At 45.3% G+C, this 16,092-nt stretch overlaps 1 pseudogene; it reads right to left on the bottom strand.

Annotated features, from left to right (window-relative positions):
* LOC119361180 overlaps positions 1–15,787 on the bottom strand; it is a 47,984-nt pseudogene extending 32,197 nt beyond the window's left edge.
* Positions 15,788–16,092: the final 305 nt, after the last annotated feature.

Genomic DNA, 16,092 nt, shown 5'->3' with positions numbered 1-16,092 from the left:
AGTTATGGAATGATGGATTATGTAACGAGTAAAGAGACTTGCCGGTAACGAGATTGAACTAGGTATTGGATACCGACGATCGAATCTCGGGCAAGTAACATACCGATGACAAAGGGAACAACGTATGTTGTTATGCGGTTTGACCGATAAAGATCTTCGTAGAATATGTAGGAACCAATATGGGCATCCAGGTTCCGCTATTGGTTATTGACCGAGAATAGTTCTAGGTCATGTCTACATAGTTCTCGAACCCGTAGGGTCCGCACGCTTAACGTTACGATGACAGTTTTATTATGAGTTTATAAGTTTTGATGTACCGAAGTTTATTCAGAGTCCCGGATATGATCACGGACATGACGAGGAGTCTCGAAATGGTCGAGACATAAAGATTGATATATTGGACGACTATATTCGGACACCGGAAGCGTTCCGGGTGGTTTCAGAGAAAACCGGAGTGCCGAAGGGTTACCGGAACCCCCCGGGAGAAGTAATGGGCCTTAGTGGGCCTGAGGGGAGAGAGAGGGCAGCAGCCCAGGAGGTGGCATGCCCCCCCTTGAGGAGTCCAAATTGGACTAGGGGAGGGGGCGCGGCCCCCCCTTTCCCTCTCCCTTTCCCTCTCTTTCCTTCCCCCTTCCTCCTTCCTAGTGGGACTAGGAAAGGGGAGTCCTACTCCCACTGGGAGGAGGACTCCCCCCTCCTTGGCGCGCCCCCTAGGGCCGGCCAGCCTCCCCCCTTGCTCCTTTATATACGGGGGCAGGGGGCACCCTAGAAACACACAAGTTGATCTACGGATCGTTCCTTAGCCGTGTGCGGTGCCCCCCTCCACCATATTCCACCTCGGTCATATCGTCGCAGAGTTTAGGCGAAGCCCTGCGCCGATAGAACATCATCATCGTCACCACGCCGTCGTGCTGACGGAACTCATCCCTGACACACAAGTTGATCTTCGTGATCATTCCTTAGCCGTGTGTGGTGCCCCCCTCCACCATATTCCACCTCGGTCATATCGTTGCGGTGCTTAGGCGAAGCCCTGCGTCGGTAGAACATCATCATCGTCACCACGCCGTCGTGCTGACGGAACTCATCCCTGACACTTTGCTGGATCGGAGTCCGGGGATCGTCATCGAGCTGAACGTGTGCTGAACTCGGAGGTGTCATACGTTCGGTACTTGGATCGATCGGATCGTGAAGACGTACGACTACATCAACTGCGTTTTCATAACGCTTCCGCTTACGGTCTACGAGGGTACGTGGACAACACTCTCCCCTCTCGTTGCTATGCATCACCATGATCTTGCGTGTGTGTAGGATTTTTTTTTAAATTACTACGTTCCCCAACAAAAACTTGCTCAAAATTTGAGGGAAAGCCTCATCCACCTTATCAGGCCAACATTTTAGATAGCGAAGATGTGCAGGATTTACCAAACTGCACACAACGGAATTAATATCAGCACATGTTGTAGAAATTTGCAGAAGACGCAAGTTCTGTGCCTTTTGGAGTATATCAAGGAACGATTTGAAGAATAAAGAATCATAGTGCCCAAGTATAACTAATGTCCTCAATTTCCTCACTGATGCAATTGTATTTCTCAGGTTCTCTTCAAACTTGATATTGCGAGGTATGGTTCCATGCTGATCTTTGCTATATGCAGGATTGGTCACAATTGACAAGTGACGTAAAGTTGGTAACATATTATTAAACTGTAGACCATCCATGGTTGCACACTCAGTCCTTGAAACCATCCTTGCAAAATCATGCATGAGATCAAACATAGAATACCAAATTTTACTGCCTAGAACAAATTCTTCCTCCTCATCTTTATCCTCTTCCCGTTGCTCTCCAATCTGCTGAAAGAATCCCAAGTTCACCAAATTATTCAGATATTCCCATCCTATCTCCTCCAATCTCTTAGTGTGATTCAGAAATCCCTGAGAAATCCAAATATATACCAGATCCTTCCCAAGAAAGCTATATTTTTCAGGAAATATAGAACAATATGAGAAACATTGTTGTAAACGGTACGATAGCTCATCATAGCTAAGCTTCAAAGCAGGCATGATGCCCCCACTGAGCCCCAACGATTTCCACTTCTCTGTCTTGAGAATGTTACTCCAATGATCAACGCTAAGATGATCTCTTAACAGTGCCCCTGCAGTTACTGCTGCTAACGGGTTGCCCCTTAACTTCTCTGCTATTTGCATCCCAATAGTTCTTAGATTTCCCGGACCTTTATAGTCCCCACAACCAAATGCACATGACTTGAGCAATAACCACATATCATCGTTTTCCAAAGCACCTAACTTGATCGGTTTGAGTGTGCCTAACCTTTGTGAGACGGACAAATTTCTGGTTGTGACTAGAATTGAATTACCCTTCGCTTGACTTGATATCAAAGGGTACAACAATTTGTTCCATTTATGATAATCCATATTTTCCGAGACATCATCTAAAACAAGCAGAAAACTCTTTGATTGGTACCCGATATGTTCTTTCAAGATCTCTTGAAGCTTCGCAAAATTGCTAATTCCTTCATACCTTTCTCGAGGAAAAAAGTCTAACATCTCCTTTGTGAGCTTCACTTCATCAAATTTGCGGGACACACAAACCCATATCCTGTGGTGAAATTGACTTTTCACGTCTGGATCATTGTACACAAATTGAGCGAGAGTTGTCTTTCCAACACCTGCAATGCCTACAATAGGTAGAACATTTACACCACCAGATTGGTTTTCAGTTATTGGCTTTTTGATCTTGTTCTTTTCTGCAACTCTGCCATAAACTTCCATCAGAACAAGACTTGATGTTGTTGGTTGCTGATCTGATGCTGTACTCAAGCGGTGATGATTTGAACTTGAAGTAGCGCTGGTTCCATATGGCTCGAGAACTTTACTCAAAGCCCCCTGGATGTCCTGTAACTGTAACTTCTCAGTAATTTTAATTATCCTATTGGATAACTCAGCCTTGTCCCATTGGGCGTGTATGTTAGCTGCGGTGGTCTACGTTGGATCCTCATTTGTTCTCTTTCTTTTTCCGTTGGACGAACTACCAACTTCAACCGACCTCACATTACAAGTAGCATCGCCGGTGCTGCAGTAAGAAAAGGATGGTGGGTTGGTTATCAGAAGAAATTCAGAACAACACTGGGCTCTCAAGCAGACGTATATAAACAATTACAACAAATTCGTTGAAGCAAGGTATAAATTCCTGCTGGTACCTTGAAGTGTTTGGGGGTGCACTGCAGATTTATTCGTGCAAGTCACGGAATGCTCCTTCTCCAAATGTTTTTTCATAGATGAAGTCCCGTTTGTCTTTGTTTCGCAATTAAAATCCTTTCCACGGTACTTACATTTGGCCTTTGAACGCTTCCCGTCGGCAGTTGTTTCTATGATCGTGAAGTGTTCCCATACCGGGGACCGTAATTTGCCAACACTGACATTCAGTGTGTCAACATGGCCCCTCGATATCTCATCCACCCTCTCAGCTCCACGCATACCGTCAAGCCCGTCACTTGTAACTGTGCCGAAAGAAACATGGACCAGAGATTAAAGCATGGTCGTCCAATAATATCAAATAAAATAAAATAAAAATTTGCAAACAATATGTTGGAAATATGAGCAATTTACCGAATGATTTTATTAACAGAAATACTAGATAAAGCATGACTAGTATAGCAGTGATAAAACAAGCCATGCGATTTGACAAAGAGAAGGTAAATAATATATGCATATATGAGCTAGAACCGATCATCTCTAGAGCAGACAGTAGAACAAGATGCATATCTGAAGTAGAGCCTAACATGTCTAGGGCAAACACTAGAATAAGGAACTGTTGCAGGACTTCTAACAGGAAAGATACGAACACGTACTGGACAGCAGCAGGAGCAGAGGCACTGGACTTGGGGTCGGTGTCCTCCATGTCGTCGAGGAGGTTGTCGACGCCGGGGAAGTAGTCGTCCTCAGGGAAGTAGTCGTCGGAGTCCGGGGCGTCCGTGACGAAGAAGTCAGTAGTCGCGCAGAGCGCTCCGCAAAAAACCTTATCACCCTACTCCCGTACATGACTCAAAAGGTGCGATTTCGGAGACCTACTGTCCCGACCTGCAATGCACGCCGCAAGCCGGGATGGGGAAGATCATAGCAGCAGCGCAATGCTCAGGAACCGGTGGCGAGAGGAAGAAGAAGTTCTGGTGCGTCTCTCTGAGACGAGCGACCTCTCTTTTATAGGCGCAAGAGAAGGAGGCGAGAGGGCAGCGACGGAAGGTGAAACAAAGAGACGAAGACGAAGCGAACAGCCAGCAGCCGAAGGGCTGCACCGTTTGCATTCAAACTCCACTATCGCAAAAACTTTTCAACTTCCGTGTGACCTTTCGTATACCTGTAGTGCGTGGCAAAAATTTAGACATCGACTCAGCTCATTCCCGCAACACGCGGCGCGGCGCGACGCATCGTGACGAGGCGGGGCGTGGCAAGGCGGGCGGCGGAGGAGGAGCGCGCGTGGATGTCCCTCTTGTTCTCATGCTCATACAAGTGGGGAAGGAGCCTTCCTTATAAAGAGGTCCAACTCCCTCTAAACTAGCAATGTGGGACTAAACTTTAGTTCCACCTCTTGCCTTGCACGAATGGGCTGCGTGGGCATCTAGGATTTATTAGGAATTTCTGAAACTGCTATTGGGCTAGGCCCAAATAGACAAAAATTCCAGCAATCCCCCACCAGATCCCAGAGGCACACAAAATTTGCCTTTGGTTCCAAAACACTGTTTTATATACCGGTACTGCAGTGAAGACTGTTAAGTTGAACTTCCACCTAGAACCTTATGCTACACTAGTAAGCAACTTGAACAGTGGACTGGGCCTTGAACTGCAAGTTTTCTGCGAATTTAGCTTCACATAAAGCCTTGACCGATACGTGGCTACCGTGGGTCTTCCCCGCGGGTGGAGCTTATGCGTCATACTCCGAGACCTTTCATGAGTTTACTAGAGAGAACCCTACTCTCATAGATTGCGACTTTTAACAATCAGACTCATATAGGTGCGTTCTTCAAAAGATGTTCTGCAGGACAACATCTCTACTTCAAAGAGCCACTTAGAACACATTAAGATATACATCAACCTGTCATGCAGATTAGGAGAGTATTGCATCTTCATGGAGTGGTATTTTAACAGTAAGGGTACTCTCCTCCCAGTTGATCAACAGCTTGTCTTCCACATCTAATTCACGGGATCTCCGATCACAAAGAATAGGTTATCACTGTGAACAACTCATATTGTGGGTCTCATACCCATCTCCCTCGATGCATTATCTATCACATTACGTGATAGACCCTTAGTAAAAGGATCTACCAGATTTTTAGATGTTTGGATATAATCCAATGCAATAACTCTGGAGTTTTTCATTTTCCTGACAGACTTTAACCTTCTCTGAACGTGTCTTGATGACTTGATGTTATCCTTTGAGCTGCTCACTTTAGTGATCACAGTTTGATTGTCACAGTTCATAAGGATACGCGGTACAGGTTTCTCAACTACCGGCAAGTCATTCAAGAGCCGACGAAGCCAATCTGTTTCGACCGTAGCTGTATCTAGTGATGTGAGTTCTTCTTCTATTGTTGACCTCGTTAAGATGGTCTGCTTGCAAGACTTCCAAGAAACAGCGCCACCTCCATGAGTGAATACATATCCGCTCGTGGCCTTTATCTCATCAGCATTTGAGATTCAGTTTGAGTCACTATACCCTTCAAGCACTTTTGGGTGCCCGGTGTAGTGAATTCCATAATTTGCAGTGCCTTTCAAATAACGCAAAACTCTCTCTAGAGCTTTCCAATGCACATCTCCTGGTTTTGAGACAAACCGACTCAGTTTGCTAACAGCAAAAGAGATGTCAGGTCTTGTAGCACTGGCTAAGTACATAAGCGAGCCAATAATCTGAGAATACTTCAATTGATCTCTAGCAATTCTTCGATTCTTTCGAAGCAGCACGCTAGCATCATATGGTGTTGGAGAGGGCTTGCAGTCACAATAGCCAAAGCGACTCAAGATCTTTTCCACATAGTGAGATTGAAGCAATGTAATCCCACCATCATCATCTCTCAACAACTTGATGTTCAGAATGACATCAGCCACTCCTAAATCCTTCATCTCAAAACAGCGAGATAGAAAATCCTTGACCTCCTTAATAACATTCAGATTTGTTCCGAAAATCAGTATGTCATCAACATACAAGCAAAGCATAACTCCCTCGCCCCCACCATGGCGATAGTACACACATTTGTCAGCTTCGTTCACAACAAAGCCTGCAGCTGTTAAAGTTCTTTCGAACTTCTCATGCCACTATTTGGGTGCTTGCTTGAGTCCATACAAAGACTTCAGCAACTTGCACACTTTCCCTCCTGACCATCTATTACAAACTCATCTGGTTGTTCCATATAAATTTCCTCATCTAACTCTCCATTTAGGAAAGCAGCCTTAACATCCATTTGATGAACGAGAAGACCACGTAAGGCAGCTAGTGAAAGTAGAACTCGAATAGTGGTCAGTCGAGCCACATGTGAGTAAGTATTAAAGAAGTCTTCACCTTCCTTTTGGGTATAATCCTTATCCACGAGCCGAGCCATTTACTTTTCAATAGTACTATCAGGCCTAAGCTTCTTCTTGAATACCCATTTGCATCCTATAGGTTTGCACCCATAAGGACGATCAGTTATCTCCCAAGTTTCATTCGCCAAGATGGAATCCATCTCGCTATAAACTACTTCCTTCCAGTAGTCAGCATCTTCAGATGCATAGGCCTCTGAAATAGAACTGGGAGTGTCATCTATGAGATAAACAAGAAAATCATCACCAAAGGACTTTGCAGTCCTCTGTCTCTTGCTCCTAGTAGGAACTTCATTGTTCTCCTCCACAGGACTTTCAAAGTGTTCCATCGAAATGGCAGGTTCAGTAATTGTAACTGGTTCCTGATTCAATGAACTAGGCATCTCCTGATTAGGTGAGGTAGCCATATCATTCATGGGAAAGATATCTTCAAAGAAAGTCGCATCATTCGACTCCATGATCGTACCGACATGCATGTCAGGTACCTCAGATTTTACAACCAAGAATCTATAGCCAATGCTATGAAAAGCATATCCCAGGAAAACACAATCCACAGTCTTTGGTCCAAGCTTCCGCTTCTTTGGAATTGGAACATTGACTTTCGCCAAACAATCCCATGTTTGCAGATAAAAGAGTTTTAACCTTTTCTTCTCCCATTCCTCGAATGGAGTTATCTCTTTGTTCTTTGTGGGGACTCGATTTAGGACATGACATGCTGTCAATATCGCCTCCCCCCACCATGCCTTGGAGAGACCCGATGTGTCTAACATGGCGTTAACCAAATCAGTTAGAGTACGATTCTTTCTTTCGGCCACCCCATTTGACTGAGGTGAGTAGGGAGGCGTCCTCTCATGGATTATACCATGTTCCGCACAAAAAGAATCAAATTCATTGGAAAAATACTCTCCACCACGGTCGGACCTAAGCCTCTTGATTTTTCGATCAAGTTGGTTTTCCACTTCAGCTTTATAGATCTTGAAAAGTTCAAAGCCTCATCCTTAGATTTCAGAAGATACACACGGCAGTATCTAGTGAAGTCGTCAATTAACGTCATGAAATATTTCTTTTCACCTTTTGTCAAAACGCCATTCATTTCACATAGATCTGAATGTATAAGTTCTAGTGGTGCAAGATTTCTCTTTTCCGCAGTCACATGAGACTTACGTGGTTGCTTAGCTTGCACACACATTTGACACTTGGATCCCTTGACAGTGGTGAAACTAGGGATTAAGTTTAACTTCGCTAGTCGTGACATGCAACCAAAATTAACATGACAAAGACATGAATGCCACACATTTGATTCACTATTGTTGCAAATATGATTAACAACTTTATTGCAAACGTCTGATAAGGATAAACGAAACAGGCCTCCTGACTCATAGCCTTTACCAACAAAGGTTCTATACTTGGATATTACAAATTTATTCGACTCAAAGACAAGCTTATAGCCATCTCTACACAGAAGAGATCCGCTAACAAGATTTTTACTGACGGAGGGGACATAATGCACGTTCTTCAGCCGCACGATCTTCCCCGAAGTAAACTTCAGATCGACCGTGCCAACACCACGAACAGAAGCACTTGAACCGTTGCCCATCAGCACGGTTGAAGTCCCTGCGGTCTGATAAGAAGAAAACATGGAAATATCACCGCATACATGCACATTAGCACCCTTGTCAATCAACCAATCAGGAGAATGACATACTGAAAAAATAGTGGGAAATATACCATACCCAACATCCTTCATGTCAGTGTCTCCAATGACAACATTAGCGGTCTTGCCGCCTTTCCCAGGATGACGCTTGTCATAGCGATTGGGGCAACTAGGAGCCCAATGATCAGGATCTTCACACACATGACAAACACCTTTCTTCTTGTCATTCTTCTTCTTGAAGTTCGTGTGCTGCACAGCCTTGTTCTTCCCATCAAACTTTGCTTTACCATCAAACTTGCCCTTGTTCTTGAACTTGTGGGGCTGGAAGTTCTTCTTCTGTACCAGATTGGCACTAGAACCTCCCTCAATACCTCGAGCACGGTTGTCCTTTGCTCTCGCCTTTTCTTCCACATCAAGAGTACCAATGAGATCCGGAATGGAAAACTCCTGCCTCTTATGCTTCAGTGAGATAGCAAAGTTCCTCCATGAGGGAGGAAGCTTAGTGATGATACCTCCGGCAATAAACTTATCCGGTAGGATACAATTGAAGTGCTCAAGTTCTCTAGCAAGTGACTGTATCTCATGAGCTTGCTCAACCACGGAGCGCTCTTCAGTCATCCTGTAGTCATAGAATTGCTCCATGATGTACAACTCAGTGCCAGCATCCGAGACTCCAAACTTGTCCTCGAGTGCATCCCACATATCTTTTCCATTATCAATTGACGCATAAGCATCAACTATGTTCTCACCAAGAACACTCAAGAGAGCAGCCTTAAACAAGGTATCCATTTTCTAAAAAGCTTGTGCCAGTTGGGCATCTTGCTCTCCTTCAGGTTTGCCAAGGGTGGCGTCATAGCAACTCATGGTTTGAAACCATAAGACTGCTCTCACGCGCCACCTCTTATAGTGGATACCCTCAAACATAGGAGGTCTCATGGAAGCAGCAAAACCACTTGGGGTAAATTGCCTAAAATAAGGTTTTTGGAATGTTGGAAATATGAGCAATTTACCGAATGATTTTATTAACAGAAATACTAGATAAAGCATGACTAGTATAGCAGTGATAAAACAAGCCATGCGATTTGACAAAGAGAAGGTAAATAATATCTGCATATATGAGCTAGAACCGATCATATCTAGAGCAGACAGTAGACTTGGGGTCGGTGTCCTCCATGTCGTCGAGGAGGTTGTCGACGTCGGGAAAGTAGTCGTCGGAGTCCGGGGCGTCCGTGACGAAGAAGTCAGTAGTCGCGCAGAGCGCTCCCCAAAAATATTATCACCCTTCTCCCGTACAGGACTCAAAAGATGCGGTCGCCGGGATGGGGAAGATCGTAGCAGCAGCGTAGTGCTCAGAAACCGGTGGTGAGAGGAGAGGAGAGGAGAGGAGAGGAGAGGAGAGGCGAGGCGGCGGAGAAGGAGCGCGCGTGGATGTCCCTCTTGTTCTCATGCTCATAAAAGTGGGGAAGGAGCCTCCCTTATAAAGAGGTCCAACTCCCTCTAAACTAGCAATGTGGGACTAAACTTTAGTTCCACCTCTTGCCTTGCACGAATGGGCTGCGTGGGCCTTTAGGATTTATTAGGAATTTCTGAAACTGCTATTGGGCTAGGCCCAAATAGACAAAAATTACATCTTCTTTTTTGCCAGTAAGTAACCTTCAATTTAACACCTGCCAGCACCTCACCAACATCTTCTATTTGTTGTGGAAGCAGGGGGTGGAGAAATGTTGGAGTTAGAGTGGAGGTCATGCATGTACACACACGCATGGGCGTTTGGCCATGCACACACAAGAGCCTGGGGTCACACGCATGAACACCTGCCGTGTACGCACAAGCGCTAGGCCATGCACACCCCGCATCGGCTGCACGCCCTAGCTCCCCAGTCATGCGCACATCCGGGTACATGCACGGACACATGCCCCGGTTATGCACACACCTGAGAGAGACACATGCACGCATGGACTTCTTACAAGATGGTTGTACATTTTACTGTGGTGTATTACTAATGATATCCTTGCAACTTTGATTCACGCCCACTATTTTCCCCCTCATCGCCGTTGCTTCCATGCACTGGCCATAAAGCGTCTATGATGCATTGGGCCTCCGCACGGTGGCCCCGGGCACTGGATCAACATTCCTGGAAAACAAGAGAAGCTATTCAGTCACAAACTACAAGGGGTAACGAATAATTGTTCTTTGTATTATTTCTTCTTACTTATGTGTAATTCTAAAACATAATCTAACATCACATAACTTCTTTATATTAGTCATGTAGACCACTTCTGCAGAAAAATGTCAAAATGCATAGTTTCTTCCGGATGATTGTGTGTAAGTTAGTGATTAGTCATACCCTTGCATTATGTGAAATTCATGCCTTCTCTAAGCAGGACAAGTTTGAATTTCTTTTTGTCGGGATTTCTCTATGATCGATTGGTTTATTTTCATTTGCTTATACTTAACTTCCTTTCTACCATGTCTATTTACGATATTATTACTATTGAACATTTGAGGCAGATGGTTTTATAGGATTTAACTTATACAATTGTGTTCTAAAAAATCCGCAGCAACGCGCGGGGTATCATCACCTACGGGGTTATCTCCTCTGTTCATAGCACACACCTCTACAGGTTATCTCCTATGCATCCCTTCCTGTTACAACCACTCAACAAGCGTTGGTACAGGTTGCCTCCTGTGTAGCTCCCCTCCCTCCTCGTGTGGTCTATGAAATCTCCTTAGACGTGTTTGGTTGACCGCATCGATTTAGTTGTATTGCATGTGGTTCCCAGATGAGCCTGGATGAGAAAAAACAGACTATAAACCACCATCACCACTCAATAAGCGTTGGTACAGGTTTCATCCTGTGTAGCCCCCCCAGGGGCGGTGCTTCGCTAGGGCAGACCTGGGCCATGGCCCGCCCAGGATTTTGGCCGACTTCTTACATATGCTTTGTAGCCAGTCATCCCCTTCACGCATCGATCCAAAGCCATCCAGCATCATACAAGGAGGCACAATACCTGGCAGTTGTGGGCTTGTGGCCGGTGACCCGTAAAGGAGATGCGACTGGTTTAGCAGCGGCCTAGGCACACGTCAGGAAGTAGCTGATGTATGGCCGCGCAGGTGCCGTGCATGTTGGTGCTACTGTCCTCTAAACCTACAAGTGCTCCTCTCCCACTAGTATAAAAGGGGGCATTTGTCCCGGTTCGTAAGGGCCTTTAGTCCCGGTTCATGAACCGGGACTAATGGGTCGTTACTAATACCTCCACCCTTTAGTCCCGGTTCAAACACGAACCGGGACAGATGTGACTCCACGTGGCCGGTGCGCCGAGCCCAGTCAGGGGGGCCTTTGGTCCCAGTTGGTGGCACCAACCGGGACCAAAAGTCCATGTTTTTTTTAAAGTGGCTGCTTTAGGGGTTTTGGGGGTTATTTTTAGGTTGTTATTAACTAGCTAATAGAGAGAAGTGTCCTCTCTTATATCTTCGTCCTTGGTTTACCAACGCTGCTGCTATGTTCATTTCACCCGCTGGTATAATAACTCATGCATGCTCGCATCATACATCATCATATATAATAACAAGTCCTACTAATCATGTATCATCATACAACTTCTACTCGTTATTAATAATAAGTCATACGATCATCATCCTCATAGTCATCGAACCCAACCCTACATAATTGTTCTTAGCACATGATCATCAGTATCGGGTAGGACCTAAACACCTTTAAGGTAAAATAGCATAAAACAATATAGACCCTGACTCTCCATTATGAAGAATGGCGATCATCCTGTCTCCAATTCTTGCCCTTCGCTGCCTTTTGCTTCCAAGAAGCTCCTTACAACTGTCCATACATTTTTTCCATTCTTTGATTGTCATGTCTCCACTTCTTTTAGAAACCCGGTATGGACAGTTGAGATTCGTAGGAAGACCTGGTTGTATGTTTAAAACATGAAGGGTACCGTCACTACAAGAAATATGTCAACTTATGACCACCACTATTGGTCACTGAAAGGTCACAAATTTCCATTTATGACCTTTTTGTGACCAAAAACAGAAGGTCAAAAGCTGGCCGTCGTAAACTGACTATAGCGACCTTTCTTCTGGAATGGTCAAAGACATTTACGACCAAAATATTCCTACTGTGGCGTTTTGGTCACTAGCAACCTCCCCAAGCCACGTAGGCATCCAGCGTGGCAAGCTGATGTGGCACAAGATTCAGCCCGGTCCAATTCGGTTTTCTACATGGGCCTAGCCCAACAATTCTAGATTTTTTCCAAGTCAATTCTTGTGGGCTACATGGGCCAAGCCCAATATTTCAGCATCTTTATTTTTGGGCCTTGGCCTTCTTACAATCATTTATTTTTTATTTTCAATCATTATATTTTAGCGCTGGTCCCACTAGTCATAATGCCATACATCGGTCCCACATGTCAGAAATTTCAAAATTGCTCAAATTATATTCATAACTGGGTCCCACTGGTCAAGTTTCCATTTCACATCTTTTCAACATACATAATCATTATTTCAAATAGGACAGAACAGATATAATTCATTAACACTACATTAGACTTTTACAATATTACAATTTACACTTGGCTTCACACTTCAGAACCAAAAACTCTTTGCTAAGTACAGAACCAAAAACTCTTTGCTAAGTATTGTTTCACACTTGGCTTCACGGCTTCACACTCCAAAAAATAGGCCTGGAGCTCTTGTAAAAGAATGAACATAAAGGCCACCAAAATTAGAGTGTAATGTTGCTGAGGCCAGAACCAAACAACTTCAATATTACAATAAAAAGAAGTCTCGGGTTTATCAAGCACAGCAAAACAGCACTGTGGCCATCAGTCAGATCTGAATATAGAACAAAAGAGGTCTCAGGTTTAGACTGAAAAGGAAGAGCTAGTTATGCATGATGTCTCGGGTTTAAACAAAAGATCAAGACCACAATTTTAACAAGAGATATATAGTCAGTCCAATTGAACAAAACCTAGACAGTAGCATTATGAGTATTTAAGTGGAGATGTAGCAGGCAATCAACAGCTTAAGCATCACAAGAATGAGCAGTACAAGAACACATTATATTCTCAATAAGCAAGTACAGTCTGCTTCAATCCATGTTCTAAAAAAGATGTTTATGAACGGAGGGAGTGATATTCAGCTTCCGCAGTCAAAGGAGACCCGTAAACTCATTGCGCACAGTTGCAAAAACACATTATGCAACAGCAATACAACATCAGCATGTGTGTGTGTATGTGCCGCGGTTACCTACATATCCTACTAAGCGAAGCCGGCAGTCAGGTTGTTGGTCTTGTACTTGTCGAACTAACAATCTATGGATTTTGCAATCTAAATGAGATCAGTATAAACTAATTACACACAATTACAGCAGCGCCATCGAACCAACGAATGAACAAACCGACCTAGTGAGACCAAGAAGGAAAACAAGCAGATCAGATGGGAAGGGGGTGGTTACCATCCTGGCACGCTCGCCCTTCTCCTCGATGGCATCATCCTTGAGCACCCTCTCCATCTGCCCAACCACAAAGACGGAGAGAAAAAATGTCAGGAACGCATCGCGTTGATCCAGCCACGGAGAAGCATTATGATGACAGCCTAATAATTAGCAACAACAACAACAAAAAAGGCTATCATAGCAGCAAGCATAATTAACAGCAACTAACACAACAAACAGATTGTGTTTGTAATGCCCAACCGCCACAGGCCGTTGTTAGTCAGCAACTAACACAACATAATTAACAGCCAACGAAAGCTTAATACAAAATCTTTTCATAGTTGGCATGCATCAATACAGGAATCTACAATGTTGGATAAGGTGATAAAGAAAAACAGAAATAGTGGAGTTGGAAACATATGCAGCATAATGACTATACAGCAGTGGGTATGCAGAAATAGTGGGTATGTAGCTGGTTCATCAGCTCGTCATATACTTGTACAAAACAAATATGGATACAACTATACAGCAGTTGGGGGCACATACTTGTATGAAATCAAACAGTAGAATTTTAACAACAATGATTACCATTTAAAATGAGATGTCATAGGTTCTGGCTCAAGGTTTGTAACATGTCAGGTTGATGCATTAATCTAGCATAAGCACATTAGAAACCACAGTTATAATGCAGATTATACAATACAACCTAACACGATATGGAACAAACTACAACCTAGGAAAATCAAAGCCATAACATTGTCCAATCTGTCTATCTTATTTCTACTACCACATCAGGAATAAAGCAGATCAACATATCAATACTATTATCTACAAACACAATTACACATCCTAGCAAAACTGAAGCTAATTTTGATCACGCAGTTGCCGCCATGGGCAAAGCTCTGTAGCAGGCTCGCCTGGCCGCTCAGACAATATCCTCGATCTGCAAGGGCAAGAACAAGAGTAAGTTTTGGTCACGTTAATAAGATGATGATATAAAAAATGATCGACGGATGGTGAAATGTACACAAGACAGCATGTTTTATTGCTTCCTTCTGATTGCTCACACAAATAACATCCCGGTCCTATGTTTGCAGTACAGAAAGCCACAAAGAATTTGGTGGCAGACAGAATATTTATGCTTCCCTTTTTAATCGAGCCCCAGACCAAATACACCCTCGTCAATAATGCAAGTCCGGAGATGCAATGCAACATTGGAGAGGGAGGGAGGAGCTCGATCATCAATATTTTAGCAAAAATAATACCCTCGGCATTCTACCATATGGATTGCAGAAGTTGACACACAATTATTTCCAAATTACACTATCATCAATATTTGTCTAATGCAAGAATTAACCACCTATTTGGTACTACACGTCTGAAGCATTTGAAAAAATAAATCCATCAGCACCACAAACTTGCAGAGTAACAAAAGGCCCTGGAAAATTATCTGAAAGGCCGTCAGACCCACGACAGGCAAATTATTGTGCAGTGCAGGCGACATCAACACCAACTGGAACTCACTTGAGGCGCACATGGCATCTAGCACCAATTTACAGCGAGCACGTACCTTTGCGGGAAGCTCCCTAGTAGCCGCAAGCAGAAGGAGAAGGCTTGGTGCTTGGCGTGGTCGTAGTCGTAGGCGTCCCTGCCACCGCAAGCCCCTCCGCCACCTGCTCGCCCTCTTGTCGGCGCCGACGCCACCAGCCCGTTCACCGCTGGGAGGCAGAACGTAGCCGACTGCTCGGACCCCGCCCGCGCGGATGCCATCTGACCCCGCATCAGCGACAGGTGGCGCGGCAGCGGAGGAAGCAGGTGGTACCCGTCGCGCGCCACGCTCGCCTCCTCGAACCCATCGGCTGCCGTGGGCCGGCTCACCTCCACCGGAATGCCATGCTTGTGCAGCCCGCGTCCTCGGTCCTGGATGTCGACTCCCGTGGACGCATCGCGGACCGCGCCGACCGCCGGCGCCGGCTTCGGGTCGCCACCGTGGGGCGGAGGAGTGGCGCTGACGGAGAGAGAGAGCAGCTGAAGCGACACCCAGCAGTCCGCTCTCCGGCCGCCGGGTCACCACCCCGCGATCTGGACCACAGCATCTCTGCTGCTACCCGAAACCCTGGAACTCTCTGTGGGTGGTTGGTTGGCTCGGAGTGGATAAGGCTAGGGGAGAACGGGAGGGAGGGAGGAGCTCGATCTCGTCTATGGTGAGGGTCGTCGATGGTGGGCAGCGGCGGATCGAGCTCTGAGGGAGGGAGAGGGTGACTTGGAGATGGGGATCTGGGATCGAGGGGCGCGGGAGAGGGTGGAGCAGCAGCGCTTGGGGGTGGGGGTCGACCTCCACCGGAGGGAGGTGGCCGACACGCGCAGGAATGGAGATGGAGGCCGGGGGCTCTGACTTGGA

The sequence above is a fragment of the Triticum dicoccoides genome, chromosome 2B (genome assembly GCF_002162155.2).
Source record: "Triticum dicoccoides isolate Atlit2015 ecotype Zavitan chromosome 2B, WEW_v2.0, whole genome shotgun sequence".
In the NCBI taxonomy this organism is placed as follows: domain Eukaryota; kingdom Viridiplantae; phylum Streptophyta; class Magnoliopsida; order Poales; family Poaceae; genus Triticum; species Triticum dicoccoides.
The sequence above is the reverse complement of the archived record's forward strand: the minus strand, read 5'-3'. Positions and strand labels throughout refer to the sequence as shown.